The 18,350-nt window shown below is 35.5% G+C and overlaps 1 pseudogene; it reads left to right on the forward strand.

The window, feature by feature from the left end:
• The first annotated feature begins 6,713 nt into the window (after positions 1-6,713).
• LOC149150101 (acetolactate synthase 2, chloroplastic-like) lies at positions 6,714-7,538 on the forward strand (annotated as a pseudogene).
• Positions 7,539-18,350: the final 10,812 nt, after the last annotated feature.

The raw sequence follows: 18,350 nt of genomic DNA on the forward strand, positions 1-18,350 counted from the left end.
AAAGCAAGTCTAGAAGAAACTCTCACACATAATGCTTTCATAGACCCTGTAGCTGACTACATGGAGGATCTTTTCAACTCTAAATCTTTGACATATTGTCTCTATGAAGACCAAGACAGTCAGCAAATACCTTCATATGTCAGAATTTTGATTATGGAAGCACAGGACGAGACAATGTTCCTGATTTCACCAACTATCAGTCAAACAGTGGGTTTTCTTCTACAAGTGCTAAAGTGGTTGCACTGGTTGTTTCATTTTACCTAGCCAGCAAACAAGTGCTGATTAGGGTAGGTAGGTAGGATTTGAGTTTTCTGTTTGTATAGCAGCTTGATGCAGTTGAAGCCCGAAGTGAAGGCCCTAAGCTCTTCAACCCTGTCGTGGTATGTACAATAAAGCATCCAGCCAAAAGGAACGGTTTTTAAAAGTACAGAAGCAGTTGAAAAAACAAGGCTCTCTAACCTGCTGTTCTTGGCCTTCCACAAGGGAAGGCCATCCCCAAGTGGAGCCACTGTTAGCCTCATGTTGCAACAGGTTTCATATTTCATGATTGACAGTGGAAGTGCCAAAAATGTTCATCTTTTCCATGCTGCAAAGGTTCCATTTTTGAAAGGTTGCTCAGTTAAAGGAAAGCCAAACAGCCTAAGCTTGGTTTCCCTAAAGTTTAAATTGCTTGTCTTAGAATATAAAGAATAATATCTGGCCAAACAGTCTAAATTTGGCAGATGTGCAGATAGGTAGAGAATCTTGGGAGCTCAACAATTCAAGCTGAGCCCCTGGCAGAAATAAGGGTAGTTTTTAGATAGGAAGGCAGTTGAAAAGAAAAAGAAATCAGGGTTTGCAAGTCTAAGTGCACCCTTCCTGAAGTAACAAAAAATGCTAGGTGTTGTAAAAAGGGTAGGTAACCTGGGTTGCAGAAACGAGATTATCTTCATTTTGGCTTTAACAAGCACAGCTCATCTCATCAATGGCAGAATTTTTGGAAGCATGTCTAATTTCCCTTCTCCTCCCCCTCAAAATTCCTTACTAACATTCCCTTAAGGACCTTGGGATCTGCCCAAAAGTCCTGATTCTGCTCCATCTCCGTGAAACATCAAATCAAAATGTTGGCTTTCCTAAATGAAAAGAAGCCACATTTCTTGTCTAAAATCACTTTTTCACTTTCATTTGTCCCTACATCTAAGTTTTACTGTTGAAACTTAGCCTTCTGCCCTTCTTTCACCTCACAATCCATATTAACTCTTAATTTTATTATATAGCTCCCTAACCACTCCCCTATCCCTATTTACTACTAAAATTATATAAAAATCCCAAAAAATATTAAATAGCCCTCCCATAGGCATTATAGCCATATGTTTGGTCCGGGAAATAGTAGTCCACTTGGGGCTCCTATTAGCCTTTCTCTCCCCTGACCTAGGAATTAACCTAACCCCTCGTTAGGCTAATAGCCTTTACCTAATTCCCTGCTCACCAAAACCCTCACATTTCCCCCCCCCCCGCAGCCACTATCCCCAAGGGTTTGATGTTTGAAGCTTTATTAAAACATGTAATTAACCCTCCGCGCGCATATGAACCTTACCCGCAAAACCCATCTCTCCGAAGTTTTAAATCCCGCTGGCGCACATCACATAAACCATAGTTTTTACCCACCCCCGCGCATTATTGAAAACGGGATATTCCCTGTATATTCCCCCGCCCTAACCCTCCGTTTCTTTGTCCGCCCCGCCAGCCGTTAGATCTGGCCCATCCCAGATCTACGGTGGGCGGGCCTTTTCGCGCGCCAACTGCCCGAGCTTTAGCGTCCGGGAGTTCGGCGGTTTTGCCGTCGTACTCCCGCCACGCATCAGGCTCTGGGGTGTGGCGGAGCCCCTCCCCCCAAAACTGCCCAGGCACTAAGGCGGTGCGCCCAAAACCGCTTACCGCCCTCCCCTGTGACGTAAGCCCCACGTTACCCTCCTGCGTCACCCCCCCGCTCAGTCACCATGACACGTCGCCTGCCATCGTGTCCCTGCCATCACATCGCCATGTAACCCGTCCATACATGATGACGTCATCCTGCCGCATCACCCATCCGTACCCCAGGACTCGCCGATGACATCATGCTGACGTCATCCCGAAAAAGCGCCAAATGTCATTTTTTTCGCTTAAAAGAGCGCGGACGACTGCTGTAATTCATTTTTATGGGTTCATTTGAACGCGCCGGTTCCCTGTTCCATTCATTCTCTCACTCTCGAAGCTTCAAAGCGACCAGGAAAGCTACTGCGGACTGCAATTCAGCTTCATAGTCTATCTGCGCACCAGTTTTTTCACTTTCGGCCCGGTTTGAACCAGGTATTTGTCATATCCTCCTCTTTTTCACTCCTGCTCATTCATTTTACCCACTGCACTCACTATAAACCTGTAAAGTTCCCCAATTCGTAGTTCTGCTGCGCCTGAGACTTCATCAGACCTACTGGAAACCCTTTACTTCAGAAAAATCTCAGAAACCTTATGTCCATTTACACTCTTGCGGGTGAATTCTATTTAAAGCTTGGCCCCCAGTAAAAAAATTGCTCAGCAGCTCAGTATTGCCCAATTTTACCCCTTTCCGTTGTTCAAATCCGTCCACTAAAACTGCAATTGCCCTTTGATCCCCTGCATTGTTCCTCACAGTCTTTAGCTCCAGAGAATTCACCAAGAAAAGGGAGGTTGACCCAAAACTCCTCCAAGTTGGTCTCTTACAGCATAAGCTCTCAAGCCGTTCAACTACTATCACATTTGAAGTTCAGTTTGCCCACTCTTGCTAGTTGTTGCGAGCAAATTTGATAGCCGATTGTTTCATTAGCCCTCCTTTTAGCTCAAGCACTCAAAGTTGCATAATGGCCACTCCATCTGCTCTGAATGTTACTCCCATCAACCCACCAAGTAAAGAATTGGAGTCCATGCCCTTGGCTGATACATATTACCTCATTCAAGACTTTGTTGCCAAAACAAATCATCTATGCACCTACTGCCAGCTGAGAAACAGCTTCCTAGACAAAACTGACAAGTATTACATATGGGAGTCCAATCTGCCCTATTATTTCCTCCCTTCTGTTAATATTTTCCCTGATATTATTCATCTTTGTGCCGCAAATTATGAACCAAGTCAGAGGGCTATCAAGTCTTCATCTGGAAGCATACTTTTCTACACTACTCCTGACTCCATCAACCAGATGTTGAACTTCCAAAAGTGACATTCTCCTTAATCTTCATTTTCATCCTTTTACTTAAATTTTTAACATTACCATGAAATGACTCAGGATGTTTGAGAGTGGTTTTGGCCTCATTGGATTTCATATGGAGAAAGTAGAATTTTAGATTTCATTCAAAATCCAGCAGACTTATCAGTTTTTCAGGATTTCAGGATTGGAGGATTGCAATGTTTCCATTGAATTTTGTCATGTATTAGGGTATGGAACTCGTATTTAATCAAGAGCACCAATCCCTCTATGTACCTTGATGTTAGTGACATTGGTTGTCAAACTCCTCTGGGATTCGCTCCCAAACCAGGAGCTTCTAAAAATGTCGCTCTCGCTCCCGTTTTCGCTCCTGCTCCCAAGTAACACAAAGAAGAGAAATCGTTTGGATCAAAAACAGTTAAATGATCTAGTTTATGCCCAATACAACCTCTGGCTCAAATGAAACCATTTGCTGAACAAAAGACCTGATTCGGATCCCATTGTGTTGGAAGACATTGATCCAACATGAGATTGGGTATTGGAGAGTCGTCCAGCAGAGTTTGATCCTGATGAGGATCTTGATTTAGATTTAGATATCGAGACATCAGTTGAACTTGAACATGCTGTTCAGTTGAATGTAGATCCCAATCCACCAGCCTCAGTCTCATAGCCAGCAAGGACTCCAGTTGTAGGTGCTTCCTCTGCTCAGCCACGACAGAAGCGCAGCCGCATATCTACTCTATCTCAGCTTTCATCTACTGCAGTTGCACAGCCTGCTAGTGGTACCACTTCTACAGCTGCAGTTGGAGATGATGATGATGAGGTGGACCCATGGGGCCCCCTGTCTGACTCTGATGATGATCCAAAGATTGATCGACATGATCTTGGATCCTTTGGCAGTAGCTAGTAGCCAGTAGCTGTAGTACTAGTACTGGAGTCTGGTCACAGTTTACTTTTGTTGTAGAGGCCATTTCTAGCCTCCTTGGTTATGTGTTTTTTGTTTTGAGTCTTTGATCATCTATGACAGTTGACTATGTATTGCCATTGGGTACCATTTTGATATAATGGATTGGTTCATGAGCCTACTTTGATCATATGTTGTCTTCCATCTATATTATAATGCTATGTGTTTGGAAACATGAATGGAAATCTTTAAAATTATGTTTTTTTATAAAAAAAAATAAATATTTAATGTATTTTTTACAACGACTGAGTCATTGAAATCGAGCCAACCGAGTCATTACCGTTTCGGAGTCAGAGGTGGAGTCTTAAAACTATGGTTGTAGCTCATTGTTTGAGCACAATTCAGAATGCTGACAATAATCCAAGCATCTTGTTGTTGGACAAGGCAACGAGTGCTTTGGATAGTCATTCGGAGAAAGTTGTTCAAGAAGCACTGGATGGAGTCATGGTAGGAAGAACCAGCGTGGTTGTAGCTCATTGTTTGAAAACAATTCGGAATGCTGACAGTATAGCAGTCATTGAGAATGGAAAGGTTGTTGAACAAGGAAATCACACTTCTCTACTGAGAAAAGGCGAAGGAGGTGTATATTTGGTTTGATTAAACTGCAGCAACCACATTAAACAATTATTCAACCTGTAAGCTAAACTGCAGTAACCCTCATACTCCTCATCACAAATGTGCCCAGTTATAAAGAGTGCAGGGTAGTCAGCGCAAAATTGATATTTCAGTTGTTTCGCTAAATGGTGATGATTAGAAGTAGAAAGGATAATAATTAGGCTGTATGTTGTAAAAAAGTTAATTAAATATCTAGGTGATTATGAAGAATAATCATAAACCTTATTATTACTGCTTTCAGAAGTAGAAAGGTTAATAATTAGGTTGTCTGTTGTAAAAAAGTGAATTAAATATCTCGGCTGATTATAAAGAATAATCATAAACCTTATTATTATTGCTTTCAATGTGAAAATTATCTTAACCGGAGTAAATTTCCTTGTTTCATGGATTTTTTTAGAATTGAATGGCATTGCAAATCTTCTTCTGTTCTACTTGAGGATGGGCTACAGTGGAAATATGTACACGTAACAAACTTACATCTTCATGAACATCCCAGTAAAGTATGTATTTTAAATTTTCATATATTGTATATAAAATTTAATATCCGACGCAGCTTTCGTGATTTACAGAACGACCTTAAAAAAAACTGAGGTTGGGATTACACAGAAAAATATATTACGTTTTTTTTCAAGTTTTTGCTCTTCTTTTTATAAGATTTCACAAATTAACAAAGATGCTGGTGTAATTGTCACATTGGAAATTGATTAGGTAGACTAACCATAGTCACTCTGTGATCCACTGTGCTAATTTGAGATGAATTGATAAGTTGTCTACTCAAAGTAATTACGTGGTAAAGTGTTTCCCTTTTAAAAGAACTCCTTTCTGTGCTGCTGCGTGCAATGGTGAGTTCTTAGATCACTTTGTTAGACGATCAGAGTAATACTATCCATTGGATTATTATCATTTCAACTGCCCGGCTTCCGCAACATGTGTTATCATATCAACTGCTTTCAATTTGGTCATGTTAGGGTTTTGAATGGTTATGTGAGGCTCTGTGTGTCGTATCAACAGAATCTGGGGTAGGAGCAGCAGAGCATCATACAAAAAGGCTGCATGCACCTACGATTTTGCCGCATATTACCTGAGAGGATCGAAAGGAAAGCTAAATTCTCCCCTTTCCCCACTGGAAATCCCCCGCATCTCTTCTCTATCGCCACCTGAAATTCAAGACTCTTCCGCCAATTTCGCCACAGAAGAATTGTCGCTATCGCCACCTAAAATTCAAGACTCTGCCACCAAATTCACCACAGAAGAATTGTCGCTGTCATCTGAACCAGCGTTCCATCTTCTGGTTTGAAAGCGAAACACTGCATTGATGACCAAGAGATTTGGGTGGAGAACAATCCCACATTTTGGGATTGGGTACTTCTTTAATATGTCGAGAGCGGCAAGTCTCCAAATTTAAATGAATTCCTTCCCTTCGATGAGTCCATGGAGTACGTTGGGGTCCACTAGTATCCCACTTAGGCAAAGCGGTTAATTTATAAATTCTTTTTATGGAATTGCTAACTTCTCCTACAGGGCATTGTCAATAGCCATCTAGGGCAGAAATTTCACATCAGAATGAAATGTTTTCAAGCTCTCCATTTCGGATTAGAAGCTAGCAAGTGAAATTGAGCATACACAATTAATTTTATCACCAAAGGTTTCTGACGGCAACGAACACTCTTCTCTTTTTATTTTCAATTCTCTTAGAGGGTGTTGTCGGTGGCTATCCATGGCAGAAAGTTGTTTTGCAATCAAAATTCTATATTTATGATATTTGTCCATTCCCTGCCTGAGTCAGTGTCTGTGTGCTTATGCGTAATGCTGATGAATGACATTGGTGGATGAAAGCTACTCTTCACATTGAGAAGATGAGTCACCAACAGAAAATGAGGCCACATCTTCATTATTATTTGTACACAATCAAGTTTAAACCAAAAAAATGGCAAAAAGATGATAGAATTGCAATCTGTTTTGAGTTCCATTCACCGGCAGAGTTTGATGGGTGTTTGAAACAATTGCAAGAATGATATGATAGACTGGAGTTTTCCGAGTGGAATGGGGACTTACGAGAACATAAAAGAAGATGGCCTTTGAGTTTCCAAGATTTTGAGGATGCCATTCCTCCCCAGTTTTCCATTCAACTGCTATGTGAATTAACTGATGGTAATGCTATAATCAGTACTGGAGTGGGCCAACACCAGATGTGGGCAGCCCAATGGTTCCAATATGAGAGACCTCGACTGTGGCTGACATCAGGGGGTCTCGGGGCTATGGGATTTGGTTTGCCTGCAGCACTTGGGAGCTGCCGTGGCCAATCCAGGGGCTACTATTGTTGAAATAGATGGAGATGTCAGTTTTCTGATGGATGTGCAAGAATTGGCCACCATCATGGTAGAAAACCTGCCTGTTAAGATGATGGTATTGAACAATCAGCACTTGGGCATGGTGGTTCAATGGGAAGATCGCTTTTACAAAGCAAACAGAGCACATACTTACCTCGGGGATCCATTTGTTGAATCTGAGATTTTCCTCAATCTTTTGAAGATGGCAGATGCATGCAATATACCAGCAGCTAGGGTAACAAAGAAAGCAGATGTCAGGGAGGCCATTTCACAAATGCTCGATACCCCGAGCCATATTTATTGGATGCCATTGTGCCACAACAGGAGCATGTCTTGCCTGTGATACCTAGTGGTGGAGCTTTTAAAGATATTATAACCGAAGGTGATGGGAGAAGAGTATTGTGCCACACCAGGAGCATGTCTTGCCTATGATACCCAGTGGTGGAGCTTTTAAAGATATTATAACCGAAGGTGATGGGAGAAGAGCATACTAAAAAGAAGAGGCTAAGCCGTTTCTCATTGTATAAGATTATTCTAGGTTCTAAAAGTGCATTTTCATTGTTTTCCTTTTGAAGGTATGGAGAAAGCTTTATTTTCTCTCCTCTGCAATTTTATTGGTAGGACACATTTTATTTCTCTAACTTATACGATACATAAATTAGGGCAAGTTTGGACACCTTATATGAACGAATGCAACAAACTTTCATCTCTGTTTCTACTGATATTGGGTGGCCCATGAGGCAAGGGCATAAATTGTGGTGCATTGTATCTCTACTTCTACTTCTTATTTTTCTCTATTTGCCTATTTGTTATAGCAAATGTGCATTCATTTCATTGCATAGAGCATTTTGCAAAGTAAGATTCACATAAGATATCCAAGGATGAATTGAAAATAACCTATACGAGGAGAATAAATGTGGTAGTGTCATGGATTTCATAATAACATATGGCATACAGGTTTGATGGTAACTCACTATTTCTACCTTTGACAATGGACTTTGAAAAGATGGCCATCCTATATGTAAGAAATTTTTGTTCTAAATATTTTTTGAATTGCCAACTCGGGATCTTGAAGTCAAGACTTTTTACTAAATGTCTTTGCCAGATACCTTAGAGATGTAACTGTTGTTTTACTTAGTTATTGTCTAACAATTATAACAGTTAGTGAATTCCATATTGTAGGACATATGTTGGAAAGTCAATTTTTCGTTGTTTCTAGAATTTTAGAGTTGACCTTTCCTGTATTATTATAAAACCCTGACCATTGACAGCGATTTCTAAATTATAGTTTTGCAAATGGACATCGCTCCCAGAGTAAAAAAATTCAACAATTCCAACTTCATAAGTCTATCAGCCTCTCTTTGTACCTTTTGGGACAATTGCTAGTTATATTAGTTCGATGAACAATACTTTAACATCTTTGCAACGAGGTTATCTTTAATTTGCAATGAGGTTACATTTCAGTTATGATGCCCATGACGTAATTGAATGTAGTTTGCTTCATTACAAAATGTCTTTCCCTACTCTATTCATACCTCTTGCCTTTCCAAGGTCAAATCGTGACCATGCTTGGTATAATCTAGATTTAAAAAATTTCATAAACCTACACATAATTTTGAAATCGGGTGAAATTTAACAATATATAAATATAAAAAAGATATTTATAAAAAAATAAATAAATAGATAAAAACATTTTCTTAACCATTATAAAGTACATTTGTTCATTAATTTCATTTTAATCTGAAATTTATTTGAATATTTTCTCTATCTTAATCTCTTTATTTAATTAGCATGCAATTCTAATTTATACTATCCACTTAAGTAACCACACATTTAAGACAATTCAAAAGCCTTTCTCTACTACTTCTTTGTTGACCATTTAATTCTTCGTATCATCTTTAACAATTTATTTAATGCGTTTATGTTTTTTTTTATGATTAGCCGAGCGGAATTGGTAACGTGCCGACTCTTATACTCGCGTGACACGGAGGAGTTGATCCTCGGTGACTGCCACTATAACCTACAAGTGCAACCACACCACCCCTATGCACAGTGAGTTTTGAACTTGTGACCTGCACAACAACACAAACACCTTAACAGTGTGTTCGCTGACCAACAAGATGCACCCCTAGGGGCTAATGTCTTACCAATCCACTTAGTTGATTTATTAAACTACATTGTGGCCATGGTTTCTGACAATCTTCGAAATCCCACATCGTTCATCCAATTTAATATATTGTACCTCAGTGAAACATAGAGGGACAACATAATCAATTGAATGATTCAAATTATGTTATGGAAAAAACATATGAAGTTAGATCATTGAGGAAAAGGTAAAACTAATCACATGAAGATGTAAACTAGTGTATTCATCAGTCACTTCTCATAATGAAACTAGTGTATCGATTAGTCACATCATTTTAAAAGGTTAGCCTTCTAAGTATGTACATAAAGGGTGGAGGTATGTTATTGGCAATGAAAATTTGGAAAAATAATAATTTATTAATCTTGGAGAGATAATTAGAGGTACTTATACAACGAATTTAAAGATGGTGAAAAAAGGATAATGAAACTAGTGTATCGGTTAGTCACTTCATTTTAAAAGGAAGTTGGCTTTCTAAGTATGTACATAAACAATGGAGGTATGTTATTGGCAATGAAAATTTGGAAAAATAATAATTTATTAATCTTGGAGGGATAATTAGAGGTACTTATACAACGAATTTGAAGATGGTGAAAAAAAGATGAAATGCACGAAAATGAGTTGGCTTTCCTAATATGTAATTTTTGTTTATTGCATCGAGAGTTGCATTCTACAACCTAGTATAAGGGGATGCATGATTCCTTTGGTACTCAAAGTGGAGTTGAAAAGTTTCCCTTCTAAAATTATAAATAAAATACTCTCTAAATAAAAGACAATGTTCGCTATAATAAAAAACAGAAATGAATATACATATTTGACTAGTTTCAATTAAAAGCATTATATAATATTAATAATCCTACTTTCATTTATGTGATGTGTGGTAAAAAATTCACTTTCATGTGAAGCAACATAATTTAAAATTAACTTTTGGAAGAGATATAATAATGAAAATAGAAAGTCTTATATTTTCACTTTTGACCGGAAAAAGATAAATAACTCTGATACTTTTTACAAGTATTTCCATATATAACTTGAATAAACTATTTGAATATGCATATGAGTTATTTTATTTCAATATTGATTTTACATATAGAAAAAAAAAGTATAAGAAAAAAATATCTCAAAAAATAAAATAATTGAAAGTAAAAATTTTCAATTACTTCTTAAAAGACTAATAAGAAGGAAATTTCATTATGTAAGGTTAAGTAATATTTATATGTATTTAAAAATATATTGATTACAAAAAAAATTATTTTAATGCAAACAATATGATCTATGAACAAAATATTTCAATCGTCATTTTCAATAGAATATTAAACTATTTCAATTCTCATTTTAAATAGAATATTTCAATGACAAATATGTATGTATTATATATGGTTAACAAGAAATTAAGTAAATATTATATAAAGTAATTGAAAAAATAAATTGTTATGGTTAAAACATTTTAAGTAGCCTCGTTATTTTACATGTTTGCCTTTAGGTATGCTTTTTCCTTTGTCTAGAATCGAATAGAGATTTGTTGGAATTGTAAATTTAAAATGAGTAGTCTACACAATCGAAGTGCCTAAAGTGATTTTCAAAGCGTTGAATCCATTTATGTATTTAAAAAATGGAATTTAACCAATCAAAAATTACACATGTGGTGTGCGTGTAGAGAGAACCAATATAGATCCATCATAACCATGGATATATAAAGCATTAAGAGGGATCAAATCTCTTATATGTAAACCTTTTTTCAAGTTTTGTGCTTTAAAAGAGGTTTGCACATGAAGAAATTTGATCCCTCTTAGCACTTTCTAAATCCATGACTACGGTGGATCTATACTGGTAGAAATTGTGTCTATGTGAATTTTGAGTTTTCATAAAATTGGTACATTATTTTTTATGCAAAATATAAATTGGGAATCTTTTAGGGGAAATTTTTTTCTAATTGCCTATTTTTTTGGACATTCTCCTAAAAACAATATTCACGAATGTGACTAAAATTTTGACTATTTTTTTTACACGCGTGGACACACACACAGATCTATATATCTATATATATATATATATATATATATATATATATATATGAGTAAATTGATAACATTTCCTAAAAATGTATTGTTTTTAACAGTAAATTACATGTTTTTTGTAACATCCCTTGGTAACCTCGCATAAAAACACATAGGATGAGAAACATTTTACACAATTTACCCACATGTAATTTTCTAAATTACTACCCCATATTCTTAATTGGTCATTGGATAATATCATCATCATTACATAGAGTAAATTTTAAGAATGGAATAGTAAACCACATTATAAAACAACCATTTTTGTAGTATAATAACATAAGCTCCCTAATATAGCCTTGCATTAATTTTTATAGTTCTTTTAACTAGGTTAGATAATCACATACTTGATAATGTAAATGTCACGGTAAGAGATCAACATCATAAGAATGACATAGTTGGGAAACCCATCATTTAATACCAATATACCTTGGAAAACCCATAGAGAAAAACCAACATATGTTTTACTTGATTAAACGTTCATGAGGGCGTTCACTCCTCACTCAATGTCTTGTAAGGGAGTCCATCCCTTGACCAGTATCATAATATCTTATAAGAAATATTGTCTTAAATACAACATAATGAGCTATAATCTATTACAATCATCATGATATAATTTATGCACAAATCCTTGAGGATTGTGTCTTTGGGGCCTGCTTCTTCTGATCAATGGATTATCCTACAACTGACATTCCTTCAATCTATATAAACCACTAGTCAGTTGTTTTCCATAATATTAAACATAATCCATCTTTTGCATATGTCGTAGTTTTTTTTGCAACTACTATTGTGAGCAAGCTTTGTCATGATTAGATCAAATATTAATCAAACCAATAATAAATATAAACCACTGATGCTTCACCATGTATTCATGTGCATACATGAAATGTAAACAAAGTATCATAACATGCTTCCTTTAACAACACTAGACATACATTAATTATAAGCATATAAATATCAAAGCATATCTATAAAATAAATATCACATTAACTAATATTCCCCTCACATAAACACATATTCTTTTCCAAGACAGACCTCTACAATTGTCCATATTATTTTAAGAGATATTAGCATCTTAGCTTTGATCTCAGTGCATGCAATTATATAAAATTTATTCAAAAGAGACTAGCCTCTCAGTTATTCCTTTGTATATGAAATTATGTATTCTTTTCCAAAAGAATTAATACAATATATATTATTTTTATGCATGTGAATGCATGTTATTTTTCACAAGAAACCTGACGTAATATATGTTATTATTGTGCACATAATTGCATGTTCTTTCCAACATTATCTTTGCAAAGGAGAGCTATTCACATTGGATATTCCACATGAAAAACACATGCTCTATTCCATAATAAAACTAACATAATAGTAATGATTTCATGCATGTAAAGCACATGTTTCTTTCCAAAGGAGTCTAACTAAATATTGCATGCAAAAACACATTTATTTTTCGACGAATCAAATGCATAGCAACCATTCCTTTCATGCAAGCAAACACCCTTTTCTCTTTTCAAGATGGTAGAAAAATAAACACATATTCTTTCTAAGAGAAATTAACATGATGACTATTATTTTATGCACCTCGCACATATTCTATTCCAAGAAATTAGCATTATATTGTTATTTATGTGTGTATAAGCACATGTTCTTCTTTTCGAGAAACTAATGAAAAAAATCATATATTATTTTAAAAGAAATCAAGCTCAATAGGTCTTCTATCCATGTATGCAAAAGAACATTTTTTTTCTTCAGTAATCTAACTCGTTATCTATTGTTTTCATGCATGCAAATATGTAACCTTGTTCTCAAAAGGAAACTAAACATAATAACTATTAAAACACATGTACTTTCCAAGAAATATGACCAATAGCTAGTATTTTCATGCCTTCTTTATCTTCTTATGTGTAGGGTTTCCATGTACTCTTTTCAAGGACTCTTTCAATAGACTAACAAAATAACACATATGTTTTCCATTCAAGAAAATTCCAAAGATACTTATCTCTTCCTACCATTTCAATTTTCATTACTTGCTTAAGCTCATGATCTCGATCCTCATCGGGGTAACGCCCATATTGACCTTCAAATTCCCATTGTAAATGCATTCCTTGCTTCCTCTAAAACACAACTAGTGAACCCACGACCAGATATCGTTTGGGTCCGTCATTCACTATTTAGATACAATGTGGTATTGATCTAGGAGGATCCTCAAAATGCTCAAAGTTCAATAGTCTCGTATGCTCATGAAACCAATGCCAAGTTAAAGAGCTCATCCTACTGATTCGGGTGGTATGTTTGGCTTCCAAAATGGCCTCCGTATGAGGGAGAAAACACACTCTGAAGTTTTGTTCAAACATGAAAAAAATGGGTCATAGCAGGCCAAGTGGCAGTAGGTCAGCAGGACAAGTGGCAATAGGATAGCAGGACAAGTGGTAGTAGGTCAGCAGGGCACATGGTAGTCAAACTACCAACCAGAGAGGTCAAACTACCAAGCTGTGGGTCAAACCCGTGACCACCCGACAGTTGGCTCAAAACTTTACCAAGAAACCACGAGCTTGACTTTATTATACAAAGGCACCATATTATATTTAAAGTTTGTTTAAATGACATGGTGGGGGAAGGGTTGGTGGATCCCTCCATATCCGAAGGCCCCTCCAAACCCTCAGATTGTTTAACGCCAATGCTAAATATAATGACACCAATCCAAATCATATCGTGCAGGCCAACCATAATACGATGCCCATAAGCCAAAGTTAACATACATTACAGCCAAAGTTAACATACATTACAACCACGTGGGGAGATTGATAATACCGACAACTATGTTTAAACTTTGGTTATAAACCATATGCCATAGGCTGAATTTAATGAATCACCGTCGACTATGTTAAAACATTTGTTTTGATATATATGGCACGGGGTTATAACAACCATACAATATTACATGCGCCATGTTAATATTACCATTTGGTTGTAACATTATGCTATGTATTACCAATCAAATCCCGGAAGGCCCGCGGGTTTGACCCCGGGACCTCTTGTGGGTATTATAAAAGAATTTCCCACTATGCCAAAGCCAAGTGAGTGAACTTGTAATTGTTTTTAACAATGACTCTAAATACCTTTTGAGACATATCTTGACCAATATTAGGCCTTTTTGTAATCTGAAAGTTGTGTTGGGAAGTTGAGTTTGAGGCCTATCATTTGACAATAGCCATTGAAGCTTGTGAGCATATTCAAGAATGGTGAATTTTTATGTAAAGAGACTTTATGGGCATTTTTAATTCATCAGACACCCATTGGAAGCAGACCCAGAGATGGAAGCAGACCTAGAGATGTAGTCCAGGAGGGACGAACTCCGTTATCAAATTTTTGTGTTTGATTCTTATTTCTATTGTTCATGATTGATTTCAGATTTCAAGTTTTTAAGTTTAAGGCACATCAAAATCCATTTTCCTTATTAATTCACTTAAAAAGAAACCAACACTTTAGAAACAACTAGAGTCTAATCAAACATCAAAACAATTGATCTTTTTTGTGCCCAAATGTGGAAATTAAACATCAAAACTAGATAGCATACCAAAAGAGTGAAATTGTGGTTGAGTGTTTCCTTAGTCAAGAAGCTCATATTACAATGGCATGATATTTTACACATACATAGGTTGCACATCGGATACATAGCCACTATCATAGCAAGAAGTAAGTGTGTTTGTAGTTGGGATATCACTGCGACTGCTGTCGTCCACAAAGTATGGAAAACTTTCAATGGATTTTCTTTCCCAAAAATATCTCGTCATTGATTGTATATGGGAACATAGTTTGTTTTATCCACAATTCTAAATATCTTCCCAAACCCTCTATTCTACCTCTTTTATTCCCCATGAGTTATCATTCTCCCCACATGCAATATCAAAGCAAACTTGTTATACAAAAAAACAGCTGAAGAACAGGTGAGAGGATGCAAATTTATCCACCTCTCTTTCTACAACACAAGGATTATTTTTCTTTTTAATAATAATCACACCTTTTCCTTTTGTTTCTCCCCGAGAATAGATCAATGGCAAGAAGGAATACATGGTTATCAAGAATTCATTTAGCTTCTAACCGAATCTTGATTCTAACTATAACACACCAAGAGGATAACCATATGTCAACTAGTTACTAACTATAACACGTCAAGAGGATAATAAGACATCAACAAGTAACTAAATGGGTTTAGAAGGAGTTATTTTAACATAATAATTGAATAATATTAGGGTTTTTCTTTGTGTTTATTTTAAATTTACCATGTTTTTATACACGTGGAATGGATATTACCATAGATCTATGGCTATCAAGAACCTTTAATTTAAATGATTCACTAAACTTATAATATCTCCACTTGTAAATATATTAAGTTTTACAGAAGCTTCTACGGTAGGGGGTGTTACATTATTTTAATGAATATTCAACTATATTCTATATGTATGATTTTTCAAACCATAATAGTGGCATATAATACTATACATAAGCATAATAATTGAATCCTTAAAAAATATCTTAAATATAATCAAAGTGTCTTAAGGGATGTTCAAGGCATTGAATCCATTTATGCATTCAAAAATGAAATTTAAACAACAATAAACTATACATGGTGTGTGTGTGTGTAGAGAGAGAAAACCAATAAATCCATCATAACCATAGATATGTCAAGCATTAAGAGGGATGAAATCTCTTGATGGGTAAACATGTTTTCATTTTTTGCACTCTAAAACAGGTTTACACATCAAGAAATTTGATCTGGCTTGGCACTTTCTGGATTCATGGTTAAAATGGATCCATCCTGGAAGAAATTGTGTCTGTGTGAATTTTCATAAAATTTGAACATTATTTTTTATGCAAAATATAAATTGGGAATTTTTTAGTGGATTTTTTTTCCTATTTGGCTATTTTTAGATATTCTCTGAAATAAATATTCAGCATTATGATTACTTATCTATATATATATATATATATATATATATATATATATATATATATATATATATATAGATAGATAGATAGATATAGATATTAACTCCCCAAAAACTTACCATTTCTAATTGTAACTTAAATTTTTTTTAATGAATATTCACCTATATTCTATATGTATGATTTTTCAAGAATAGTATAATATAATACTACATAGAAGCATAATAATTGAATCCTTAACAATACCCTAAATATAATGCATCTGATTTGGTTGATACAACTTTTCAATATCTAAAAGATGGAATGTTACTACAAAAACATGTCAAGTTGTAGATAATAGTTTGTTCTTGTGCACAACTATTTTTCCAAATTTCATAATCTTAATTATATAATTCATTTTTTTCAATTATAAAAGCCAATATATCCTTGAAATGACTCAATCTTCCATTAGTGCAACGTAAAATGATCTTACTGTTATCAAATATCCTAGAAATACACACACACACACACACACACACACACATATATATATATATATAGATATATATATATATATATATATATAGAGAGAGAGAGAGAGAGAGAGAGAGAGATGGATGATGTAGGGGGGATGAGAATGAGAGAGGGGGAGGGAGGGAGATATAGATACAGATAAGGGAGGGAGATAGAGACAAAGCTGGAGAGAGAGGGGGGGTTGGTATGAAGCATGAATTAAGTGAGGGAAGTAGGGCTAGAGAAATAGAGGAAGGGGGATGGAGGAGGCACAAAAGAGAGAGAGAGAGAGAGAGAGAGAGAGAGAGAGAGAGAGAGAGAGAGAAAGAGAGAGAGGATGAAAAATGAGAGGAAGAGGAAGCATGAGAGAGATAAACATATATGAGTAGATGTGGGGGGTGTTGACGGTACTAGGCGATGCCAATAATCAGGGGGTGTCCTTGATATGATGTCCCAAATAGACCTCACACCATTTGGAGTAGGGCCCTCATTTAGAGAATAGGCCTCTCACTACCATATCCTTAATAATTTTCCTTGACTCCAATAAACGACATAAGATAAAATACATATGCTTTTGAGATAAACAAGGGTGAAAGCATGGAGTTGGATTACACTTTCTAGTGAGAGAGGGCATGTTTAGGTGGAAAAAAAGATGATTTGATTGAGAAATTTAAGCATGCGATTGAGGGTTAAAAAAAAACCTTGATCGGACTTTAGGACTCAATTAAGCTCTAATGATTGATCGAGACCTAAGGATCATTTAGGCCATTTTTTAATTAAATTTCCCACCCGCAGCTTGTGCACACCATTTTTACAGACTGCGGGACATTTTAGAGCTCGGCCGAGAGTGTATGAATAGCTTAATCGAAAATATTGGAGCTCGATCGAGCAACTAGAGCATGGAGCATTCAAACCAATTTCACAATGACCCTACCAACGTCCCAAAGGCTCAAACAAAGGTAGGTATTCCATTCTTTTGTCTTTTCATTTATTTTTTTTTGCAAAATTAAACAAATTAATTTAAAAAAAAAAGCATACAAAAACCATGAAAGCCACAAAACCCCCTTTAAAACAACTTAAAAAAATCACAAAACGAACCTAGAAAACCATAAAAAACCATAAAAAAATCATTCAAAACAACTTAGAAAACCACAAAACCAACCTATAAAACCACAAAAAACCATCAAAAAAGCCCTTCAAAACAACCTAGAAAATGCTTCGAAACCACAAAAAAACTATAATTTAGGTTTTATAATTTTTTCTTACTTGCAATGTTTTGTTTATTAAATGAATATTTTCTGATTTTGAATAGTAAAAGAATTTTTTTTCTAATTATTTTAGGTTTAAAATTTTTCCCTTAGGAATTTTGGTGATATAATTTTTTTGTTATTTAAAATGCATTTTAAATTTCTAACAAATTTGACCAAAAATATACCCCAAAAAACACTAAAACAGAAAACAATAAAACTATAACCAATAAATAAGTAAATTAGGAGCTTGTGATTGACATGATGAATATATTTGTTCATGGTGAACTTCTATTTATAAAATAAGAAATTTTATTTTATTTTATTATTTTAAATTTAAATTATTTTAAA

This window comes from Pinus tabuliformis, chromosome 9 (assembly GCF_031772625.1).
Source record: "Pinus tabuliformis cultivar Carrire ecotype Pingquan chromosome 9, CPIR1, whole genome shotgun sequence".
Taxonomy (NCBI): Eukaryota; Viridiplantae; Streptophyta; class Pinopsida; order Pinales; family Pinaceae; genus Pinus; species Pinus tabuliformis.